This window comes from Paroedura picta, chromosome 16, assembly GCF_049243985.1.
Source record: "Paroedura picta isolate Pp20150507F chromosome 16, Ppicta_v3.0, whole genome shotgun sequence".
Taxonomy (NCBI): Eukaryota; Metazoa; Chordata; class Lepidosauria; order Squamata; family Gekkonidae; genus Paroedura; species Paroedura picta.
The window spans coordinates 24,138,361-24,163,425 of NC_135384.1; the positions used below are offsets into that span (position 1 = coordinate 24,138,361).

Sequence of the window (25,065 nt, forward strand, 5' to 3'; positions counted from 1 at the left end):
CTCTATCTTCATTTTCAGGTGATTAAAAGTCTCTCTGGATCAGCTAACCCTACCCCTTTTAATGGTTCAAGTATTTAAAACCCTTCACCCTGCAGGCTTCATTTGATCCTTACAACAACCCTGCAAGGTAGGCCAGTCCCATTCCCCCCTCCCCCCCCCCCCCCGTATTGTAGTGTTTGATTCCTAGTGGTGAGAGCCCTGGGCTAGGATCCGGGAGACCAAATCAACACGTTACCATGGAACCTCAGTCGGTGACCATGGAAGCTCACGTGGATGGTTGTTGCAGTGATAAACTGGGGGAGAGAACAATGTAGTAAACCACTTCAGGTCTCTGTTGTGGAGGGAAACTAGGGGGGTTTCCGCACCTGTTAAATGCAGCGTCATGCCAGTCGAATGTAGGCGTTATATTCTGTCCACTCCGCATGGCGTCGCCCACATTTAGCGTCTAGCCAGCTGACTGGTTGCTACATTCTTCATTTTAAAGCACTTCTTTGGGAAGTGCATAAAGTGAATTCACCACCCTAAAAAGCACTAGCGGCCAGAGGAGAACCAGCCGAAGGAAAGTATAGTGGTGCAAACGCGCTAGAGTCATCTGTATTGTCCTGCCTTCGCACTCGCCTCCCTCCCGGGACGGGAATTTCTTTTTTTAAATGGCAATGTGCCTGGGGCAACGAATAGGCAGATATGCTTGAAGGGGATACCAGAAATTAAAAGATCTTGAATGGAGACAGATGCGGCAGGGGGAGAAGGCGGCAGTGGGGAGGTCCGAGCGGTGAATAAAGACAAAGATTTGCTTGTGGTACAAAGCGTGGCTCTTGAAAGTGGCGTTCTTTGAAAGCACTATGCATCTGTGATTCCATGCATAGGCATTGCGACACATAAGTTGGCATAAAAAATAAATTAGCAGGCATCATGGGCCTTTAAACTGCTTCAAAATATGGAGGTAGGGGATTGGTTGCCCGGATTGATTGACAGGCGGAAGCTCTCTTCCGCCTTTTCCGGGAGCAGATGAGGAGGGTAAGACACATGAAAAGATGGTAGGCAAAGGCGAGACAAGAAAAAAAGGTGAGGAGGGCCTGGGAGGCACAATAGACTTTTGCACTTTGCCATTCCGTGGGCATGATGCTATTTTAGCTGATGTGTGGAAATGTCCCAGGTAAAGATCGCAGCTGGCTGCCATTGAGGAAAAAGCCCCCCCCCCCCGAGAGAGAGATTTTTAAGAGATTAGACACTTGCTTTTTGCTGGGTCCTGTGCAGCGGGAAGAATTTGTTAAAAGTGGTCTCGAATCATTCAGCATGGCTTGTAAAAGGGAGCTGTCCAACGAGGCCAGTTACAATAATTTTAGTTTTATAGCCTGCCTTTCCCGGGTGGCTCGGGGGGGGGGGGTAACAACAAGAAGTATATGAGCATTTGATTACATGGGTAGTTGTTTTTGAAAGTTTAAAATAAACATTAATTGGCTAAATTATAATGTGGTTGAGGTCCAATAACGCCAATGAGTGAAACTGAAAATTATTAAAGCCTCACTTATCCACCTGGGGACGTTATTCCCCTGGGGACGAAAATTTCTCTGCCCTCTCCCCCTCTGGCTGCTGAAAGATTGGGAAGAGGCATTGGGGGGCAGAACTCAAAATTTTAATTTTTCTAGATTATATTTTTGTATTTTATATCTTTTTTTTCCTGTCAGGCTGTTTGATGTAACCCACCCTGAGCCTGTAGAGAAAGGTTGGATAATGAATATAATAATATATGAACATTTTCTCACTAATTGTGTTAAGAAATCTCAATATGTGCAGGGGGTTGGACTAGATGACCCTGGAGGTCCCTTCCAACTCTGTGATTCTATGTGTGTGTAAAGTGCAGTCAAACCACAGCCAATCTGTGGTGACCCCAGCAAGAAGCTTTCAAGGCAAGTGAGAAATGAAGGTAGCTTGCCACGGCCATCCTCTTCTGAGCCTTCCTTGGTGGTCTTCCAAGTACTGTCCTTGCCTAGCAAAGGGCTTTCAAGGCAGGTGAGAAGTAGAGAGAGTTTGCCACAGCGTTCCTCTGCAGAGCCTTCCTTGGTGATCTCCTGGCCATGCCACTTGCTCTTCCAACAAATCAAAGTAGGAGTCAGAAAACAGATCTCTGTTGAGCTCTTGTGCCACCCAGTGTCCAGTCTCTGCAACTGGAAACCCTTTTCTGCTTCCCTTAATAATTGTGTGCCATCACATTGCAGCTGACACAAAAGCCTGGGCATTCAGGCAAGAAGCAAGCAGAGATGTTTTGTCCTTGCCTTCCTCCAGAGAGCAACCTCAGTCTGCCTTGATGTTCTAAGTCCTAACCTTGGCCGACCCCACTTAGCTTTCAGCCTCTGAAGTGCTCAATTTATTCTTGCACTAAGCTGGGCTGCTCCTTCTGTATTACAAAGAGCTTTTCTTTTGGGGGGGGGGGAGGAACGGTTTTGGAAATCCCAGCCTGGCATAGTGGTGAAGATCTAGAGAACTGGGTTTAATTTCTTGCTGGCCACCTTGTGAAGCCTGTCACAGTTCTCTCAGGACTCGCTCAGCCCCACCTGCCTCACAAAGTGCCTGTTGTGGGGAGAGGAAGGCAAGGTGCTTGTAAGCCACTTTGAGACTCCTTAGAGGCAAAAGTGGGGTATAAAAGTGGGGTGCAGTGGTAAAGAATGGGAAGCTCTAATCTGGAGAACTGGGTCTGATCCCCCACACCTCCACAGGAACCCTTTGAGGCTTCTTAAGCAGGGTATAAATGTTTAAATAGAGCTAGCATGATGGAGGACTCTAATCTGGAGAACCAGGTGTGATCCCCAACTGGGTGACCTTGGAGTAATCATGGCTCCCTCAGAACTCTCTCAGCCCCACCTGCCTCACAAAATGCCTGTTGTGGGGACAGGAAGGGAAGGCACTTGTAAGCCACTTTGAGACTCCTTAGAGGCAAAAGTGGGGTATAAAAGCGGGGTGCAATGGTAAAGAATGGGAAGCTCTAATCTGGAGAACTGGGTCTGATCCCCCACACCTCCACAGGAACCCTTTGAGGCTTCTTAAGCAGGGTATAAATGTTTAAATAGAGCTAGCATGATGGAGGACTCTAATCTGGAGAACCAGGTGTGATCCCCAACTGGGTGACCTTGGAGTAGTCACGGCTCCCTCAGAACTCTCTCAGCCCCACCTGCCTCACAAAGTGCCTGTTGTGGGGACAGGAAGGGAAGGCACTTGTAAGCCACTTTGAGACTCCTTAGAGGCAAAGAAAAGTGGGGTATAAAGACCTGCTCTTCTTCATTCTGCCGCTTTCCTGCTTATTTCAGCTGCCCACCAAGTTCCTCCCCTTTTGGCACATTTTCCAGTCCTTTATTAAACTGTCTCTCCCCACTCTCAGGGTATTTCTTTTCTTGCTTAATTTACAGAAAGAAAAACAGTCTGGTAGACAACCGAAATAGTGCCAGGAAGCCTGGAGGGTAGTGAGCAGTTGAGTAAGAAAAAAGAGGTCGGCAAATTATAGTCATTCTGCATATTTTTCTACCTGTGTGTATGTGTCGGGGGGGGGGGATTCCTCTTTGTTTTATAGGCACCCTTGTGTGGTTGTCGTCTTCCTAAGAGCTAGCCAGTTTTATTCTGGCGGTGGCGAAATTCGAATGCTGATTGGCTGGATGTTCCGTGTCATCATGGAATGTTCAAAATCTGCCTGCCCATTCAGCAAAGTGTCCAAAGTACACTGATGAAGAGCAGCGCACTGTAATCGGAAGAGCCAGGCTGGATTCCCTGCCCCTCCCCATGCAGCCCACTGTGCCAGTTGCAGTTCTCTCAGAACTCTCTCAGCCCCACCTACCTTGCAAAGCTGCCTGTTGCAGGGAGAGATTCAAGTGGGTTGCTGTGTTGGTCTGAAGTAGCACAACAAAATCAGAGTCCAGTGGCACCTCTAAGACCAAATACTCTGGATCCCCAGAGTATTCCCCTCCTGCCTTAATGGACTTGGCCGCACATAGGGAATGTGAGTTCCGGCATGATTTCTTCACCTGGGAGGGGTGGAGTTTGTATACCTGCTCCCCCCCTTAAACCATCTACTGTCTCCCCCCCACTCAGTTCTCCTTGAGCCTGCAGGTCATGATGCCACAGTTCTCCTTGAGCCAATTCTGGTGACATGTCACTTCCAGGGGGTGTGGCACTTCCAGGGCTCCTCAAATTATTTCAGGGGTTCCTCTGTGGTCAAAAGATTGGAAAAGGCTGGCTGAGGATCTGTGTTGGAGATGGAAGAGATTTCCTGCTTTTCTCTCTCCTTTGCTGCATAGGAACGAGTTTATGGTTGCAATCCAACTTGCGGCTTCTTAACGCAAGCTCAACCTTATCATTTTTGGAAGCCGAAAGGCTCCTAATTCTCCCTTCCCCCCCGCCCCAATCCTTTTTCTTTATCAGCAGAGCACTTCAAATCCTTTGAACCTTTCTGCTTATTTGAAAGAATGAGGCTAGTCTGTTTTGATCTTGCAAATAATATCTCCGTGTGCAAACATCTGGCAGGCATCCCCAAATGCTGTGAAACATGAAGAGAAGTTGAGAGTCTGGGGTTTGAGGGGGATTTAAATAATTTAAGGCACACAGCCTTCCATCTCCCCCCCCCCTCCCGGCCCTACTTCCTTTGCATTGTATATCTTCTCCTCCTGTCCCTCGATGCAAGACTAGCCCTCTATATTTTGAATGTTGTTTAGTTAGATTTGAGCCCAGTGGTACCTTAAGAGAGCAGCAAGAGTTTCAGGGTGTAAGCGTCCGAGAGCCAAAATTCCCTCTTTGGTCCTCACCTTCTCATAATGCAAGAACTCGTGAGCAAGTATTGAAATTATGGACTTATGGTCAGGGCCAAAAAAAAATATCCCCCATCCACCTGCTAGGAGAGGATGGAGAAGACATGGAAAATCTGCACCTGTCAATCCTCCCCCATCTGGGATTTAGTCGAGGGTATGACCGGTAGAAATTAGAACATTTTAATGTTTTAATCTTGTATATGTTTTCCAGTTGTAACCTCCGTGAGCCCTTCTTCGCGACCAGAGGGTTAGAACAGATAAAAGAAAGTCCTTCTTCACCCAAAGAGGAATTAACACCTGGAATTCAATGCTGCAGGAATTGGTGGGGGCTATAGGCATAGCTTCAAGGGGGGATGGGAGAAACATCTGGAACAGATGTCCTTCAGTGGCCACAAAGGATAGCTGGAACACTCTGTCTGAGACAGTGGTGCTCTTTCTTCTTGGGGATTGGGGGGCAACAGTGGGAGGGCTTCTGGAGTCCTGGCCCTGCTGGTGGACCTCTTGATGGACTTTGTTGTGTTGGACTGGATGGATCATTGGCCTGATCCAACATGGCTTCTCTTGTGTTCCTGTGAAAGCTTTTTATCATGGAACTTGTGTTGGTGCCTCGGCTCTCCTGCAGACCATCACAACTCCCCTCTGAAACAATCTGAATGTTGTCAGTATGTCTTTGCAAGCTAGAAGACCTCCAGTCTCACCAAATCAGCTGTGAGCCAAATCTGCCATCTCTGGACTAAGAATTTCCTGGAGACTGTGGAGGGGGCACAGCAAACATGTCACAGAGGCCCCCCCCTCTGAACCTGCCTTTCCTCCAGAGGAACTGAGCTCTGCATTCTGGAGATCCGTCGTAATTCTAGGAGAACGGCCGGCCCCATCTAGAGGTTAGCAACCTTACTTGTAGACCTGACTCTGTGTCATCGGCTCTCAGTCCTCCATCCAGAGTGTTCCACTCTGGCCCAGCTTAGAAATTGGGTGGAGGGGAGGAGTTTGCTGCCCTGTGTTTTAGTGGCATTTGCGTACCCTCCACGTTTCTTTGACCTCTTCTCTCCCTTCCGTCTGGCCCTCCTCATTTCTGTCCATGGGCCAATACACACAAGGTCCATAGGCAGGGCAGTTATTAGTCCCCCCCCCCCCCCGATCCCCGGAGGAGCAGTCAAACACACAAAAAGATCACAAGGCCTGGTGTCTGCAGCCACTTGAGTCTTGGGAAATGTGCTGGTGGGCAGGAAATGAATGGAAAGCTTTGTTCCCGCCCCCCCCCTGCGGTCAATGGGCATCTAGGGAAATGGAGGACGCAGCAACAGAGTTATCTACTGTGTTCAAGGCAGGGTTCACGCAGTGGGAGTGTAGTTCCATTCCACAGGAGAAGAAAGCCCTTTGATGGCGTCTGCTGTTCTAAGCCTGTGGAGCTACAATTACCGCTCCCCTCGGCACCAGCGTTTGCCCTGTTCAGGCATAGCGTTGAGCTCTGCCATCTAAGCACCAGTTTTATTTCCCCCGGGCAGCTGTCAGGTGTGCCCTGGGAACCCCCCAGGAAATCCTGCATGCAAGAGCACCTTGCGTGAACCAAGCAGTCACATGTGCTCCTCCCATGCTGGATTTCCTCTGGGGCGTGAGGCCTCCTTTCCGCACACACAGTTTGCTCTGGTCTGGCGTCCAAATGGGATTTTTTGTTTTTCTTTTTGACGCATCGGTGTAACTTTTGTCCACTTTCTGGGCTTTCTCCCGATCAATGCCAAGCGTTTCATATGATCTTTGGGGGGGGGGGGGGAGTTGCAACCATGGTAGAGCCTAGAGATCAAACAACAGAAAAGAAGGGGAAACGCACAACAAAAACAGCCTGAAAATCAGGTGAGGACCAAAGAGGTTGGTCTTCTAAAATCTAAAAATATATTAAATAATTTATTTGACAGAGCTCAAGGTGATTACAAATATTTTTTTTTAAGCCGTAAAACAGGAACACTTCCTTCCCTTATAGGTCACACACATATGCACCCCGTAATTACAAAAAACTTTGACCAAATGCATTTTGATCTGTGAGATTTTCATCAGAGGTCAGTGCAGTCACACACAGTTACCGATACAATATAAAAATTCTTTTTTTCTAACCGGGTTTAAGATATCTTTTCATAAGTGGAATGCCTTTGCATTTCCTGGGTCTGCTGTGTGCTCGTATTGATGGTTTTAACCCAGACCCATTTGTCAACAGACATCTATCTGGAATCTCCCCTGGGTTGAAATGTGTGTCTCTCTGCATGCAAGAAACCCTGAGCACTCTAGGTGCCCATCTCTTTCACACAAAAGAGAAAGAGAAGTTGCGGGATGGGAAAGTGATTTCAGCAGCCCTGGGAGAGAAGCAAAAAGCAACCTGACTGGTCATCCCTGACTGTCCTTTTGCCCACCCCTGCCCTCAGAATCATTGGCGCCTGAGAGAGAGAAAATCAAAATGGCTCCCGTCTTTATCCTAGTGACCAGGGAGCATCGTCCTCCAGGGTTCTTCTGTGCTAGTCAGTCTGAGATTAATGGGAGCCGGACGAAAGCGTGACTTCCTTCCGAAGCGAAGAGCCTCAGCTTCATACGTGCATGGTGCTAATGGCTGCTTGGCTAGCCTCACTGAAGTCACAGGTAAGTCATTTGCTGGGCAAAGAGCAAACGGGTACATTTCTGTGTGGTCGTTTGCTAGGTAATTTTCACGAAAGTTACAGGCACTGAGCTTCTGTCAGGAAAACGAGGCATTTGCTCAGCTTCCCTCTTCAACGTAGAGCAGGGGTGGCCAAACTGTGGCTCTCCAGATGTCCACGGACTACAATTCCCATGAGCCCCATGCTCAGTTTGGCCACCCCTAGCCTAGAGAATGCTTCCTTGATGGATAGCTTTTTGTTTCCTCTGAAATCCAGGCCTGCCTTTTGCCTTCCTCTTTCTCCCCCTTGCCAGTCCAATACAGGTCCTTTTTGTCCCTGGCCGCCCACCCTCATCCCCACCCCCCAGTTCAGAATCCCATCCCTGCCCCTTAAAACATGGCTGGCTGCCTTCAGATCTCTACTTTTAACATCTCCCAGGATCCACGTTCGTTTCTGGTGCCAGCCCACTTATCTTTCCTCCCACAGGCTGCCTGTTTCCTGAAGAGGTTCAAAGTGAGCCGAGTGGTTACAGAGGCACAAAGCGGCATTCTTCCATGCCCTGGTCAGACCCAGACGAGGCACCATCTGCTTTATGATCGACATGCGTGCCGCATAATGGCTTCACTGTTGCGCGGCCGAGGCAGACGGACGTGGACCTAGACAGAGTCCTGCTGGTCAAGAAGCGCTCTGTGCTGGAGAGATTTTCAGGGCCAAGAAAGGGGCTGATTTGTTCGAACTGATATGAACTCCAGTCTGCCACTACCCCTTCCTCGTGGATCTCCAAACTTGCCTCTTATATGCCTTGTTCTCCTCACCCTCTCAGCTTTTCTTGGCCTTGGGTCCCACTTGGTGGGCTCCTCCTGACTGTCCTAGGTTCTTCTTTCTGCATGGAAGGCTTGGCTAGAATCAATCTCTGTCTGCATGTCTCCCCCATCCCTGCACCACTAGGCACCAGCTTCTTCCTCTCCACCAGTGCCCGGTTCACCTTGCAGGTGCCCTGTAGCCTGGGCTACATGCCTTGGATTCATGTGATAAGCAGATCAAAGCTTTGGAACCTCTAATCCCGTTTTCCTGTTTTCCCTTCTCCCTCTCTCCTTTCTCTGTGTCTGGCTCTCAGCTCTCACGTACACACTGTACTCTGTTCCCCGGATGTAGAATAAGTCCACCACGATACTATCTCTTACTCTGCATGTTATGGCTGCACCTTTCTCAATTTTTTTTTTAAACACTGCAACCCCTCTCCCAAAGAAACATTATTCAGGCTTCGCAAAATGACCAGAAGTGGGGCAATAATGCAGAATATGGTTGGGAAGCAGAGCTGTGTACATGCCCGTCTGGGGCCCCTCCCTTCGGACCCCCTCCAGGCCCATCTTTGGCCATTTTGTGAGGAAGGGCAGGTTGGCATGGGTATATATGGTTGTATCACCTGATAAATGTCTAACAAATCTTAACAACCCTGTGAGGTAGGCCCAGAGTGTTTAACTGGCCCCAGTTCACACAGCAAGTTTCCATGGCATTGTGGGTATTTGAGCCTGGGTCTCTCTGTTCCAAGTCTGACATATCACTGTTAAGATGGGATCAGACCTGGGCACTGAAAGAATGGCAAGTCAAGGGGGCCTTCCTGGTTTAGCTGAGACGTCAAGCTAGGGCACAAGACAGGTTGCTGTCTGTGCTATATGCAAGAACCAAGCTTTCTTTAAGGATGAAAAATGGAAAGATACTTTGGTGGCCTCATCAGTGTTATGGCTCCCTCTTCAATAACACACAAACGTGCATTCCCATATCCTGGCGGCTGATGGAGCAGGAATTCTATCTTTTACCACAAGAGTCAGCATCACAAAACATTTATTTTGCTGGCTGTATTTTAATAGCTGCAGATTAGACACAGGATGCTTAATTGACTATACTGGTTCTCTTTTTCACACAAGCAGGGGATTTTCTTTCTTTCTTCTTTCTTTCTTTCTTTCTTTCTTTCTTTCTTTCTTTCTTTCTTCTTCTATCTATCTATCTATCTAATCTATCTATCTATCTATCTATCTATCTATCTATCTATCTATCTATCTATCTATCTATCTCTCTTTCTCTCTTTCTCTCTTTCTCTCTTCTCTCTCTTTCTCTCTTCTCTCTTTCTCTCTTTCTCTCTCTCTTTCTTTCTTTCTCTCTCTCTTTCTTTCTCTCTCTCTTTCTTTCTCTCTCTCTCTCTCTCTCTCTCTCTCTCTCTCTCTCTCTCTCTCCCCCTCCCCTCCCCTCTCCTCCCTCCTTTCTTCCTTTCCTTCCTTTCCCTCCCTCCCGCCCTCAGTGCATGGGTTGAACTCCCAGAGCCAATTTTGGCCATGCCGGAGGAAAACTAATGCCCTCGACCACATCTAATCCTACCCGCCCCCCCCCACATACAGGCACTAGGGTCTCCCATTAATATAGTAAAAAAAGACATTATTGCAATAAAAGGCAACCAAAGAAAGAGCAGGATCACATATGAACATTTTTATTAATTAGACATTGACAAACAAAATGGGCCAGCCAAGTTGTCCAGATCCAAGAGTCAGGAGACAGAGATGGTCCTGCCATCCCTGGAGATCTTTATCCTGGGTTTTTGTTGTCCTGATGGTCCCCTGTAGGTGAAACAGACGGATATGCCAGCATCACACCTTGTGCCCTGAGAACATCTGGGCCACCCTGGCCACTCAAAGTCTTGCCTCCCTGTAACCCGCCAGCACATCATGAAGTGACCATACTCACCTCCGCCCGCCTACCGCCTCCTCGTCCTCCCCGTCAGCGGGACCCCCTGCCGCGGCTGGAGTGAGCCGCTCTTCCCCCTCAGGCCCTGGTGCCGACACACCAGGGCGGTGTTCTCAACTGGGGGGAAGAGCGGAGGTCTTCCGTGGGGTGGGGCTGCTGCTGGGGGGAGGAAGGGGGCCCTGGCTCTCTGACGGGTAGCTTCAAGCTGACCCGCCTCGAGCCAGGGCCGCCATTACCAGCCCCCGCCAGGCTGACGCAGCCCACACCCCGGTCCTCCAGCCGCGGTGGGATCTTCCTGGCCGCCTCTGGAAATGAAAAACAAGAACAGCAAAATTAAAATAGTCACTGGGGGGAAATGACCCCCCAAGCTCTTCCATGCCCCCCCCGGCTCCTTTACTGGCAGCTGGAGGTTCTTACCGTTGTTGGTAAAAATAGGCGGAAGGCGGCCAGGCTCTCTGCTGCGGGGGGCAGATGTTACCACAAAATTCATTGGTCTTCCTTTCACAAGGAATCCGGCTATTCCTGGAGAAAAAGAGGAATTAGAAAGAACTGAGCTAGTTACGAAAAACAAGAACAGCAAAATTAATATAGTCACTGGGGGGAAATGCCCCCCCCCCCAAGCTCTTCCAGGGCTCTTCCCTTGGGCAAGTCAGAACATCAGGCAGGGAGCTTGTGGTGCTTGTATTCTCAGCTGGGGCACCCCCTCTCCCTGCTCAAGTGGGGGGTGGAAAGAGATCCCTTTGGGGCTTCCTGGGGACCCGCGGTGCTCTCCCTCCCCCCCTTCCCTCCAAGGCGAGTGCTGGCTCCTTTACTGGCAGCTGGAGGTTCTTACCGTTGTTTTTTAAAATAGGCGGAAGGCGGCCAGGCTGTCCGCTGCGGGGGGCAGATGGTCCAAAAAGATTAATTTTTTTCCCTTTAACAAGGACTCCATCAATTCCTGGAGAAAAAAAGAGAAGTTTTGAGGGTTTTTTGGCTCATTAATGGAGTAGCCCCCTCCCCCAGGGGTTCCTTGTTTCCTTCAGCCTTTAGGCCCCACAATATTTGACTCAAGGTGGGAACCTTTGTGCTCTTGGACACTTCCTCAGCCAGGCACACAAAAGCTCCCACCTGGAACACAACTTGGTTGGGCGTGAAGGTGCTGTGGGACTCCACGTCTGCCCTGCTAGTTCACACCCATGGGGCTCCCTCCTTTTCTCCCTTCTATTGGGAAACCTTCCAAGTTGGACTCACCGCTTGGCTGTAGCAGCCTCATCCTCGTCCAAATATTTGGAGCAAATGCCCCCACGGGTGCTGGGGGGCAGGATGACCCCCTGGACCGACTGTGATGCGAGAATGGTTCTGGCCATCCCCATGGCAACCCTGCAGCTAATTAGGCAGAGGCAGGAAGGAGCCCTGGAGAGGCCGGTGCTGAGGACAGCAGAGGTCCTCAGGACAGGCAGGAGTGACCAACCAGGGGCTCAGCCAGAGACAGAGGAGAGATTTAGGAGCATTAGGAGAGAATTAGGGGAACTGGGCAGAGATTCATTCCCTCTGCTTGGGAGACACTCCTTGGTTGCCAACCTTTGGGGGCAGCCTGGAGATCTCCCAGAATTCCAGTGGCTCTCAGGCAACAGAGATCAGGGTCCCTGGAGAACCAAGTAGGTAGACAAATTGAGAACCAGGTTGCCTTGGAGGGCAGGCCCTGTGGCTTGATGTCATCCACCCCCCGACCCCAAACCCTCCCTCCCAGTCTCAACCCCCTCCCCCCAATAACCTCCAGGTATTCCCTGTTTGAAGCTGTCAACCCCAGAGGACTCACTAAAGGTCTCCCTCCCTTCATGCATCCCCTTCATTTAAGGAGGGGAACCTGCCAGAGGTCCTGAGAGTCAGGGCTCCAGCATGCCAGGCCCCCCCCTCCAGCTGTGCCTGCTGATCCCCTCCCAGCCCCTACCCCACATCACCTCGAGAACTCCCTGAGCCACAAGGGGAGGGTAGTAGATGAACAACATCCATTGTGTAAAGAGAACAGCTAAAGAGTTGGTGGTTCACCTTCCAAGGCAGCCCTTTTCTAAAGGTGAAATTATCTCTGTATTACCTGGAGACCAGTTTCTTTCTTTCTTTCTTTCTTTCTTTCTTTCTTTCTTTCTTTCTTTCTTTCTTTCTTTCTTTCTTTCTTTCTTTCTTTCTTTCTTTCTTTCTTTCTTTCTTCCTTTCTTCCTTTCTTCCTTTCTTCCTTTCTTCCTTTCCTTCCCCTCCCTCCCTCCCTCCCTCCCTCCCTCCGTATGTGGGTTGAACTCCCAGAGCCAATTTTGGCCATGCTGGAGGAAAACTAATGCCCTCGACCACATCTAATCCTAACCCCCACCCTACATACAGACTCTGGGGTCTCCCATGAATAAAGTAAAAAAAGACATTATTGCAATAAAAGACAACCAAAGAAAGAGCAGGATCACATATGAACATTTTTATTAATTAGACATTGACAAACAAAATGGGCCAGCCAAGTTCTCCAAACCCAAGTGTTAGGAGATAGCGATGGTCCTGCCATCCCTGCAGATCTTCTGGCTTTTTGTCCAGATGTTGTCCTGATGGTCCCCTGTGGGTGAAAGAGACCGATATGCCAGCATCACATTTGTGCCCTGAGAACATCTGGGCCACCCTGGCCACTCAAAGTCTTGCCTCCCTCTAACCCGCCAGCACATCATGAAATGACCATACTCACCTCCGCCCGCCTACCGCCTCCTCATCCTCCCCGTGAGCCGCTCTTCCCCCTCAGGCCCTGGTGCCGACACACCAGGGCGGTGTTCTCAACTGGGGGGAAGAGCGGAGGTCTTCCGTGGGGTGGGGCTGCTGCTGGGGGGAGGAAGGGGGCCCTGGCTCTCTGACGGGTAGCTTCAAGCTGACCCGCCTCGAGCCAGGGCCGCCATTACCAGCCCCCGCCAGGCTGACGCAGCCCACACCCCGGTCCTCCAGCCGCGGTGGGATCTTCCTGGCCGCCTCTGGAAATGAAAAACAAGAACAGCAAAATTAAAATAGTCACTGGGGGGAAATGACCCCCCAAGCTCTTCCATGCCCCCCCCGGCTCCTTTACTGGCAGCTGGAGGTTCTTACCGTTGTTGGTAAAAATAGGCGGAAGGCGGCCAGGCTCTCTGCTGCGGGGGGCAGATGTTACCACAAAATTCATTGGTCTTCCTTTCACAAGGAATCCGGCTATTCCTGGAGAAAAAGAGGAATTAGAAAGAACTGAGCTAGTTACGAAAAACAAGAACAGCAAAATTAATATAGTCACTGGGGGGAAATGCCCCCCCCCCCAAGCTCTTCCAGGGCTCTTCCCTTGGGCAAGTCAGAACATCAGGCAGGGAGCTTGTGGTGCTTGTATTCTCAGCTGGGGCACCCCCTCTCCCTGCTCAAGTGGGGGGTGGAAAGAGATCCCTTTGGGGCTTCCTGGGGACCCGCGGTGCTCTCCCTCCCCCCCTTCCCTCCAAGGCGAGTGCTGGCTCCTTTACTGGCAGCTGGAGGTTCTTACCGTTGTTTTTTAAAATAGGCGGAAGGCGGCCAGGCTGTCCGCTGCGGGGGGCAGATGGTCCAAAAAGATTAATTTTTTTCCCTTTAACAAGGACTCCATCAATTCCTGGAGAAAAAAAGAGAAGTTTTGAGGGTTTTTTGGCTCATTAATGGAGTAGCCCCCTCCCCCAGGGGTTCCTTGTTTCCTTCAGCCTTTAGGCCCCACAATATTTGACTCAAGGTGGGAACCTTTGTGCTCTTGGACACTTCCTCAGCCAGGCACACAAAAGCTCCCACCTGGAACACAACTTGGTTGGGCGTGAAGGTGCTGTGGGACTCCACGTCTGCCCTGCTAGTTCACACCCATGGGGCTCCCTCCTTTTCTCCCTTCTATTGGGAAACCTTCCAAGTTGGACTCACCGCTTGGCTGTAGCAGCCTCATCCTCGTCCAAATATTTGGAGCAAATGCCCCCACGGGTGCTGGGGGGCAGGATGACCCCCTGGACCGACTGTGATGCGAGAATGGTTCTGGCCATCCCCATGGCAACCCTGCAGCTAATTAGGCAGAGGCAGGAAGGAGCCCTGGAGAGGCCGGTGCTGAGGACAGCAGAGGTCCTCAGGACAGGCAGGAGTGACCAACCAGGGGCTCAGCCAGAGACAGAGGAGAGATTTAGGAGCATTAGGAGAGAATTAGGGGAACTGGGCAGAGATTCATTCCCTCTGCTTGGGAGACACTCCTTGGTTGCCAACCTTTGGGGGCAGCCTGGAGATCTCCCAGAATTCCAGTGGCTCTCAGGCAACAGAGATCAGGGTCCCTGGAGAACCAAGTAGGTAGACAAATTGAGAACCAGGTTGCCTTGGAGGGCAGGCCCTGTGGCTTGATGTCATCCACCCCCCGACCCCAAACCCTCCCTCCCAGTCTCAACCCCCTCCCCCCAATAACCTCCAGGTATTCCCTGTTTGAAGCTGTCAACCCCAGAGGACTCACTAAAGGTCTCCTTCCCTTCATGCATCCCCTTCATTTAAGGAGGGGAACCTGCCAGAGGTCCTGAGAGTCAGGGCTCCAGCATGCCAGGCCCCCCCCCTCCAGCTGTGCCTGCTGATCCCCTCCCAGCCCCTACCCCACATCACCTCGAGAACTCCCTGAGCCACAAGGGGAGGGTAGTAGATGAACAACATCCATTGTGTAAAGAGAACAGCTAAAGAGTTGGTGGTTCACCTTCCAAGGCAGCCCTTTTCTAAAGGTGAAATTATCTCTGTATTACCTGGAGACCAGTTTCTTTCTTTCTTTCTTTCTTTCTTTCTTTCTTTCTTTCTTTCTTTCTTTCTTTCTTTCTTTCTTTCTTTCTTTCTTTCTTTCTTTCTTTCTTTCTTCCTTTCTTCCTTTCTTCCTTTCTTCCTTTCTTCCTTTCTTCCTTTCCTTCCCCTCCCTCCCTCCCTCCCTCCCTCCCTCCCTCCGTATGTGGGTTGAACTCCCAGAGCCAATTTTGGCCATGCTGGAGGAAAACTAATGCCCTCGACCACATCTAATCCTAACCCCCACCCTACATACAGACTCTGGGGTCTCCATGAATAAAGTAAAAAAAGACATTATTGCAATAAAAGACAACCAAAGAAAGAGCAGGATCACATATGAACATTTTTATTAATTAGACATTGACAAACAAAATGGGCCAGCCAAGTTCTCCAAACCCAAGTGTTAGGAGATAGCGATGGTCCTGCCATCCCTGCAGATCTTCTGGCTTTTTGTCCAGATGTTGTCCTGATGGTCCCCTGTGGGTGAAAGAGACCGATATGCCAGCATCACATTTGTGCCCTGAGAACATCTGGGCCACCCTGGCCACTCAAAGTCTTGCCTCCCTCTAACCCGCCAGCACATCATGAAATGACCATACTCACCTCCGCCCGCCTACCGCCTCCTCATCCTCCCCGTGAGCCGCTCTTCCCCCTCAGGCCCTGGTGCCGACACACCAGGGCGGTGTTCTCAACTGGGGGGAAGAGCGGAGGTCTTCCGTGGGGTGGGGCTGCTGCTGGGGGGAGGAAGGGGGCCCTGGCTCTCTGACGGGTAGCTTCAAGCTGACCCGCCTCGAGCCAGGGCCGCCCTTACCAGCCCCCGCCAGGCTGACGCAGCCCACACCCGGTCCTCCAGCCGCGGTGGGATCTGCCTGGCCGCCTCTGGAAATGAAAAACAAGAACAGCAAAATTAAAATAGTCACTGGGGGAAAATGCCCCCCCAAGCTCTTCCATGCCCCCCCCCGGCTCCTTTACTGGCAGCTGGAGGTTCTTACCGTTGTTCGTAAAAATAGGCGGAAGGCGGCCAGGCTCTCCGCTGCGGGGGGCAGATGTTACTGCAATATTCAGTCTTTTTCCTTTTACAAGGAATTTGTCAATTTCTGGAGGAAAAAAAAGAAGTTTTGAGGTTTTTTGGGATCATTAATGGAGTAGCCCCCTCCCCCAGGGATTCCTTGTTTCCTTCAGCCTTTAGGCCCCACAATGTTTGACTCAAGGTGGGAACTTTGTGCTCCTGGACGCTTCCTCAGTCAGGCACACGAAAGCTCCCCCCTGGAACACAACTTGGTTGGGCGTGAAGGTGCTGTGGGACTCCACGTCTGCCCTGCTAGTTCACACCCACGGGGCTCCCTCCTTTTCTCCCTTCTATTGGGAAACCTTCCAAGTTGGACTCACCGCTTGGCTGTAGCAGCCTCATGGTCCAAATATTTGGATCAAATGCCCCCACGGGTGCTGGGGGGCAGGATGTCCCCCTGGACCGACTGTGATGCGAGAATGGTTCTGGCCATCCCCATGGCAACCCTGCAGCCAATGAGGCAGAGGCAGGAAGGAGCCCTGGAGAGGCCAGTGCTGAGGACAGCAGAGGGCCGCAGGGCAGGCAGGAGTGACCAGCCAGGGGCTCAGCCAGAGACAGAGGAGAGACTTAGGAGCATTAGGAGAGAATTAGGGGAATTGGGCAGAGATTCATTCCCTCTGCTTGGGAGACACTTCTTGGTTGCCAACCTTTGGGGGCAGCCTGGAGATCTCCCAGAATTCCAGCGACTCTCAGGCAACAGAGATCAGGGTCCCTGGAGAACCAAGTAGGTAGACAAATTGAGAACCAGGCTGCGTTGGAGGGCAGGCCCTGTGGCATGATGTCATCCACCCCCCCTCGACCCCAAACCCTCCCTCCCAGTCTCAACCCCCCCCCCCAATAATCTCCAGGTATTCCCTGTCTGAAGCTGTCAACTCAGAGGACTCACTAAAGGCCTCCCTCCCTTCGTGCATCCCCTTCATTTAAGGAGGGGAACCTGCCAGAGGTCCGGAGAGTCAGGGCTCCAGCATGCCAGGCCACCCCCCCCAAGCTGTGCCTGCTGATCCCCTCTCAGCCCCTACCTCAAATCACCTCGAGAGCTCCCTGAGCCACAAGGGGAGGGTAGTAGATGAACAACATCAATTGTGTAAAGAGAACACCTGGTTCACTTCTCTGTATTACCTGGAGACCAGTTTCTTTCTTTCTTTTTCTCTGTCTCTCCTCCCCCCCCTCCCTGAATCTTAAGTTCATCCGAATGCAGTTCTCTTTTACACAGCAGTGAGTTAAGAAATTTAGCTCAGATCGAGAAATAAAATGGACAGTGGAAAAAAAAACATGTGTAATTGATTCTATGCAGCATTGTCCACAGCGGCACAACTTAGCTGAATGTGGGGTCTGTTGAAATCTTCCACAGAGCACAGCAGAAGGTAGAGCATTAGTTCTAGCTAACGTAAATGCTGCACACAGTTGCGGGATGATTAGAAATACGCAGCTAGGGGCTGAGAGCTTGGTGAGATCCCCAAGCTCAATGGAGAGCAAGCATTTCTAGCTTTACTGTTAAGTACCTGCAGTTCTATGTCTTACCCTTTGTGTTTACTTGAACCGAATACCAGGTCTAAGGGGGTCTAAAGAGATTCCTATAGATTTAATTTTCCCCTCCATGTGTCTTAATCATGTAGATTATTCATGTTCAGATAGCATAAGGGGTCAGATCTGAAATGAATACGAAGATAGAACTTGATTGTTAACCATACTCTGGTTTCCAATAGTCTTTGGCTGGTTTTTAGACATAGGAAAGAGAAACAGTTAGGGGTCCTAAGGATTTTACGAAGGAAGACAGATTGGAGACTTTTGACGGCTTGGTTAAAAGCGTTGGTCCAAATAGGGATGCCACAGAGCAGCTGGGCACTTAGTTTCCCATTGAATACTTTGAGGGCTGCTGGCACATACTGGTTACCTCTGGTGTAGAAGAAACGTGTAATTGCCAGGGAACTAGTTTTTGCAGATGTGATTGCATATTTCCTCTGTGTAGCCCAGTTTGCATTATGGTGAAGAAATATTCCCAAGTATTTGAAGCTTTTAACTTGTTCAGTGTTGTTACTTCTGTGTTTAATCACCGGATGAATGAGTTGCAAGAGGGCTTGACTGCAGGTCAGTGAAATGGTTCAAGGTAACTTACTGCACCAGCAGTGCCTATCCAAGAGGCCACCAGGATCTAGAGGGGCTCCGAGTATCCTCTGCTCGTGACTCCACTTGACAGACAATCATTCAGTGACACTCGTGGGGATAATTCCAGTCCACAGTCGGCTGAGAGAAGTGGGAGCGCAGTCACTTTAAAACGGATACGAAAAGGAGGGCAAAAATAAATCGGGAGGAAAGCCTAGCAACTGGGAACCAGGAAGTCTTTGAACTGACACCCTGGCCAATCAGGGAAGACTGTTTTGCTACGAGGCACAGAGCAGGAATTTAATTCGCAAAAAGGAGAAATTTACACACTTACGGATGGCAATTTTTTCAGATATCGTGGGTTATATCGACTCTTGGATATCGCTGGGGAAAATTAGGGTGATAGCGGATCAATCATGCATGTTGCAGAGGGAAAATTTAAAGCACAAAAATCAAAATGAAGACGGGAGGGATTTATTTGAGCTGGGAGTGGGTAAAAAGCCCAGTGCAGACTACACCCTGGTCACAAGCCTGGTATTCCTTGGAGGTCTCCCATCCAAACACCAACCAGACCGACCCTGCTTAGCTTCTGAGATCGGGCTAGCCTGGACCATCCATCTCAGAGCTTTTAAAGAATACTTGCCTTTAAAAACCACATTTGACCTTTTCTCTCTCTCCCCCAAAAAAGAATTTGGTCATGCCGGAAAGACAGTCTGTTCTACATAATTTGGAGGTCCTCAGAAAACTGGGAAAGGAGAGGTGTTGAGAAATGTATTTATATTTATTTATATAAATAAGCATACATCAAACATTTCTTCCAATAATATTTAGGGGAGACCCAAGGGGTTGAGGTTATCTAGGTACTCAAAGCTCATTGGGAAATCTGCAAATTCATATCCTCCCCAAAGCTTTTCCTAGATTTAGGGGAAAGATTTACAGTGAAATAGTTCTGGCCACCATATCTCAAAAAGGACACTGCCGAGCTGGAAAAAGTACAGAGGAAAGCATCTAATTACAGGGCTGGAGCACCTTCCTTATGAAGGAAGCCTGAGGAGTCTGGGATGTTTCATTTTTAAGAGAGACAAACTAAGGTGGGACATGATAGAGGTTTCTAAAATTATTCATAGGGTGGAGAGTTGAAAAGAAATTTTTCTCCCTCTCTCAAAATACTAGAACTCGAGGTCATCCAATGCAGCTGATGGGCAATAGGGTCAGGATGATCAAAAGGAAATCCTGCTTTACACAGAAAGTGATTAAAATATGGAATTTGCTACCAAAGGATGTTGTGATGGGCACAGTAAGAAACAGCGTTAAGAAGGGATTAGATAGCATGGAGGATAAGTATGGCTACTAGCTATGGTGAGTGAGGGGAGGAGTTAGGAGGCAACACCAACCTCCGTGCCCTGTGGTTGGCTGTCCAGAAGAACAGTTTGGCCACTGTGTGAGACAGGAGGCTGGACCACTGGCAGGACTCTTGTTCTTATGCTCTTAATCCTAAATGTGGGAGGAAGTAATGGATGTGGCTTAAGACTATCATCCCTTTGACAATCCAATGTGGTATGCTGGATAGAGGATTAGATTCGGATCCGGGAGACCCAGGTTCACAACCTGCCATGGAAGTTAGCTAGGTGATCATAGGGATGGACATGAACCGGCTGATGAACTCAAGTTCATCGCCCGTTTTTCACAGGGGGCAGAAAGCTGAGCAGTGGGCCTACCAATCAGTTGTTGGTTTAAATGCCCCCCCTGCTGTCTGCTCCCCGCAAAAGCTGTGGGAAGCAGAAAGCAGGGATTTAAAACTTGAAATGGCTCACAAACTGACGCGAACAGCATCGGTTCACGAGCCAGCGTCCCGGTTCGTATGAGTTACTTGCTCAGCCACAAATCAGGAACTGAATTGCATCCCTAGTCAGGTATTCTCTTGGCCAAACCTTCCTCACAGGGTTGTTGTGAGGATAAAATGGAGACTAATGTAAGCTGCTTAGGCTTCCCTTTGGGAAGAAGGGTAGGTTATATTTAGATAGTTACTGCTGCTTACAAAGAAAATCAAACAAAGAACGTGCCATAGATCAGCGGTCCCCAACCTTTTGATGGTCGGGGACCACCTCCGGGGGTGGGGAAGAGCTGGTGGCCCAGGCGCCGCGCATGTGCGTTAGCGCCCCCTGGTGGTGAAAATTTGAATGCGTGGAGCTGCCGCACATGCACGTTTTCACCAGCAGGGGTTGCTAACGTGCATGCGTTTGTGTCCGCTGGCGTGCCGGCGGCCACGCCTGCCTCTTCCCCCCCCCCCCGCCCCATAGCAGCAAGAAGCTAGCCGGGCCGCGAGCGAAGCCAATGTTATTTATTGATTTATGTTATTTAGATGCCCATCTTTGCCCCTGAGACTCCAGGCAGGTTGGACAGTTTGAGTCAGGGCAGTCGCTAAGATGGGACCCCGGATAAGCAATAGAAGAGAATGAGGATCACGGCAAACTGAACCAATGCGCAGAATATTCAATGTGACATGTTAAACAAGGCAGAAAATGGTGTTACATCAGTACCAACGCAAGGCAGTTAAGTATAGGATAATGGATGAATCAGTCAATCAATTTTATGTTTAGATCCCGCCCTGTTTAGAGAGCCAGCTTGGTATAGTGGTTAGGAGTGTGGACTTCTAATCTATCGAAACGGGTTTGATTCCCCGCTCCTCCTCCACATGCAACCAGTGGGGTGACCTTGGGCTCGCCACAGCACTGATAAATCTGTTCTGACCAAGCAGGAATCTCAGGGCTCTCTCAGCCTCACCCACCTCACAGGGTGTCTGTTGTAGGGAGAAGAAAGGGAAGGAGACTGTAAGCCTCTTTGAGACTCCTTCAGGTATAGAAAAGTGGAACATATAAGACCCAACCCTTCTTCTTCAGTAATATCAGGGCTCTCTCAGCCTCACCCACCTCACAGGGTGTCTGTTGTGGGGAGAGGAAAGGGAAGGCAAATTAAAGCCGCTTAGAGACTCCTTCGGGTAGAGAAAAGTGGAATATAAGAACCAACTCTTCTTCTCTAGCTGGCTACGGGTGGCTAACAACTGGTTTTAAATACAGTCAGTGCAAGGTTCTATAGAATACATCTATCAGTCATACATTTAGGTTAAAAATTTTAATTGTCTTAAAAGCCGCTTCCTCTTCCATTCAAATTGTTTCTGAAGGGGCCTAGACAGTGATAGATTGATTTATTAGGCAGATGGCTTCTCAGGGAGCCCAGCATCTGTTTGGTATTATTTCCCAGACTGAGCAAACAGCTCTGTCTTACAGGTCCTCTGGAACTGTTTAAAGTCCTGGAGGGCCCTGATCTCCCCAGAAAGAGCATTCCACCTGGCTCAGGCTAGAGCCGAAAAAGCCCCAGCCCTGGTCAGTCTTACCTCTATGTGGCTGAGGACCCTGAGGAGGTTTGGACTACTTGATCTTAACGCTCTTTGGAGAGTACAGGGAAAGAGATGGTCGCATAGATATAAGGGTCCCAGGCCGTTTCGGGCTTTGACTGTAAGCATCAGAACCTTGAACCTCTTCTGTTTTCTGATCTGGAGCCAGTGCAGGTGGGAGAGTACAGGTGTGACGTGTGGGCCCCAGAAAAGACCAAAGCTGCTGCATTCCAGACCATTGGGAGTTTCTGGAGCAGTTTCAAAGGCAGTCCTGTGTAGAGACAGTTACAGAAGTCTGATCTAAAAGCGTCTGTTTGCACAGATCTCCGTGACCTGGCCGGGGGCTGATAGATAAGGTGGAAATTAATTAACTCCTACCCAGTTGGCGAAACCCTTCCAGGGCTGTCGTGAAACCTCAGGTTTCCATGCAACTCCAGTTGAGAAAGCCAGGGATCGATCCTGGGACCTTCTGTGTGCAAACCAGAGACTCTACTCCTGAGCCAAGGCCCCCCTCCCCTTCTCAAAGTCCTCTAGGCTAACAGTTCCCATGGCAGAGAGACAGGTCTTCTCCAAACATCTCGTTCGCCTGGTTTGTTGCTGGAATGTGTGTGTGTGTGTTTTTTTTCCCCGTCAAGGAATGCAGAGGTCAGATTTTTTGGGACTCCATCTGTGTTATTAAACGCAGCCTAGATGGGGAAGATCAGCAGGCCTGGCATTTGGAAAGCCCACTGTTGACACAGCCCTGTGTGTGTGTGTGTGTTTCTGGCCTGGCTAGGTAGAAAAGGAGATGAGACTGTCACCTTCAAGCACACCACCATCCTTTCATTCCCTTGAGGCATAATTAAATAGTGGAATTTGCTCTCCTGTGGACATCGGAACGGCCACAAGCAGAGATGGCTTTAAGAGGGGATTAGGCAGACCGAAGGAGGAGAGATCCAGCTGCTAGCCATGGGGAACCAAGTAAGTGAAATGGTGAGTAAAGGAAACCTCCATATTTGGATGCTCTAAGCCAGGGGGAGTCAACCTGTGGTCCTCCAGATGAGCATGGACTACAATTCCCATGAGCCCCTACCAGCAAACGCTGGCAGGGGCTCATGGGAATTGTAGTCCATGGACATCTGGAGGACCACAGGTTGACTCCCCCTGCTCTAAGCCTCAGAACTCCAGTGCTAGGAGGCAATCTCAGGAGAACCTGTTGGCTTTTGTTAGGGTAGCCAGGCTGGCCACTGGCGGGGTTGAGGGATTGGGGGTCCAGGATGGGAAACTCCTGGGGATTTGGAGGTGAAGCCTGGGGAGGACAAGGACTTCAGTGGGGTACAGTGTCACAGAGACCACCCGCCAAAGCCCCACTCTGCCATGGAAGTTTGCTGGGTGTCCTTGGGCCAGTCACCCACTCTCAGCCTAACCTTCCTCACAGGGGTGTTGTGAAGATAAAATGAAAGAGAAGGCTGTAAGTTGTCCCCCCACACACACACACTGGGGAGAAACGAGGAGTGCAAATGAAATAAAAATACAAAGAGGACTATTTCAGACAGACAGAGTGCCTCCAAAGCACCATTAGAGGGCAGACTTCCAAAGACTGATCCAAACATTTGGAATCGATCTTTCCCCAGATCCAATTCATAGTTCCAGGGATGGGGGCTGCTGCCTTGATGCCTTTATTGCCCTCTTCGGTACGGAGTTCTTGGCGTTCCGTTCAGCGAGCTTTGCAAACTTATTAATGGCAGAGTAATTTGTGAGAACTACTTTACGTTCTTTTATCTACGCCGGCCTTGAAAGTGCTCCCAGGGGGCGAATCAATATTATTTCTTATTTTACCGATGGCTAGTCTACATTCTTAAAAACAAAACAAAAAAAAAAACCCAAGCAGAGGTGCTGGTGTCCCAGCCTGCTTGGAATTTGCATCTTCTTCCTGGGAAGATCTCGCGAGGAACGCACTCTGCTTATGTTCAGAGGCACTGTTGTGCATGGTGCAGATTCTGCAGGCTTTTGTGCAAGAGCCCCCTGAGGTGTATAAAAAGAACACCATTCTTTGAGAATGTGCTGAGAGCAGTTAAGCCTGCAGTCCCAGAGTGAGACTCAAAGTGCCTGAGAGTGCAGCTGGGATCAGCGACTTTTTTGTTATTCAAGACCCAAATTATGTCAGAATTCAGGGTGGGAAATCAGCCAAAAGCCTGTTGGCAGAGCTGGAAATAGACAGCGCGACCGTGTTGACAAGTGACATTTCAGTGAATAATTCTTCATGGCTCTGCAGGTCAAGCACTGGTGGCTTCGAGTCCTTTATCAGAGAGCCCCCTGCTCAAGGACTTGCAGTAAGCAATAAATTAGGCTCACCTTGCCCTGTGGGTTTGGCACACTGGCGTGACTCTGTGCATCTGGGATTCCTGGCGTAGCTCCACCTCTCCCATTTCCCTTCCTGCAACACATCCCTTAAGAGGCCCTTTGGCCCCATCACAAACTCAGGCTGCCAATCCCTTCACGAGAAAGGACCTTCCAGGGTATCAGACCGTTGGCCCACCAGAGTCACTGCTGTCTACTCAGGCTGCAGCTCCTGCATCTCTTGCTGCCTGGCTCTTCTAACTGGAAATGCCGGGGATTGAACCTGGGACCTTTTGCATGCCAAGCAGAGGCTTTGCCACTGAACCACAGCCCCACTAATAGGTGCCAACTTATGGCGACCCCCTCAAGGTGTTTTCAAGGCCAGTGAGAAGCAGGGGGTGGCTGGCCGGTGACTTCTCCTGCAGAACCTTCCTTGGTGATCACCCTTCCAAGCGTTGACCCTGCTTAGCTTCTGAGATCTGTCAAGATCGGGTTACGGCACGGTGCCTTCCCTCCCGTCCCACTAATATTCCTGAATGAAAATATTTTCTTTCCTTTTTAATGGACATCTTTTAATTCCATACATTTGGCTCCGAGCTCCAGGTTGCAGGCCCCTGGAAGAGTTGGGAAGGAGAGGTTCGCTGGATCAGTCCACAGGCCATCTAGGCCAGCACCCCATTGCCACCAGTGGCCCGTCAGATGCCATGGGAGAACCTGCTACCAGGATCCACTGGCATGTGACACGAGGAGCCACTGAGCTTCCAGAACGCTGACCATCATTGGCAGGCGGTACATAAAATCTCCACCGGTCGCTTGTTGTGCCCAAGATTCTTGCTGACTCAGCGCATAGGGGGTGCCCCCTGCCCCCCGCCTTGTCAACAGGGCAAGGGTTGGCAAATCCCTCAACCGTCTCTAGGTGGCGCCAGATGCAGGACCACTCCCTGCCAGCTCAGACTTGAGTCCTGTCCAGGGATGATCCTTGGCCCTCACTCAAGCGAGGCTCTGTAGAAACTGAGGCAGGGAGAAAACGGCTTGTTGTGAATTGATCCCACTGCAGAGCCAAGAAGCAGTTGGATTTCCTTAGCCACAAGTCCAGCGTTCTGCTCGCCGAACCCCCCTGGAACAAACCAATCCAGCTACAGGCATGAAACAAGCAATTTAGCCAGGCCTTGACTGCAGGGTTTGCACCAATGCAGGATTGCTCCTTTAGATCAGGGGCTCCCAAATCGTGGGGAGGTGAGGGGTGAG

The 25,065-nt window shown here is 50.1% G+C and overlaps 1 protein-coding gene across 3 annotated transcripts in view; it reads left to right on the forward strand.

Annotated features, from left to right (window-relative positions):
- Positions 1 to 9,317, forward strand: part of SOCS7 (suppressor of cytokine signaling 7) — a 42,743-nt gene extending 33,426 nt beyond the window's left edge. Inside the window, exons 10-14 of one of the 3 annotated variants that reach the window (XR_013226973.1) lie at positions 19 to 127; positions 3,405 to 3,484; positions 5,005 to 5,674; positions 7,262 to 7,418; positions 7,901 to 9,317. The gene's annotated coding sequence lies outside the window, so the exon portion shown is untranslated. Of the gene's footprint in view, positions 1 to 18; positions 128 to 3,404; positions 3,485 to 5,004; positions 5,675 to 7,261; positions 7,419 to 7,900 lie in introns of those variants that run through there. The other 2 variants (XR_013226974.1, XM_077313936.1) reach the window with 2 other exon arrangements.
- Positions 9,318 to 25,065: the final 15,748 nt, after the last annotated feature.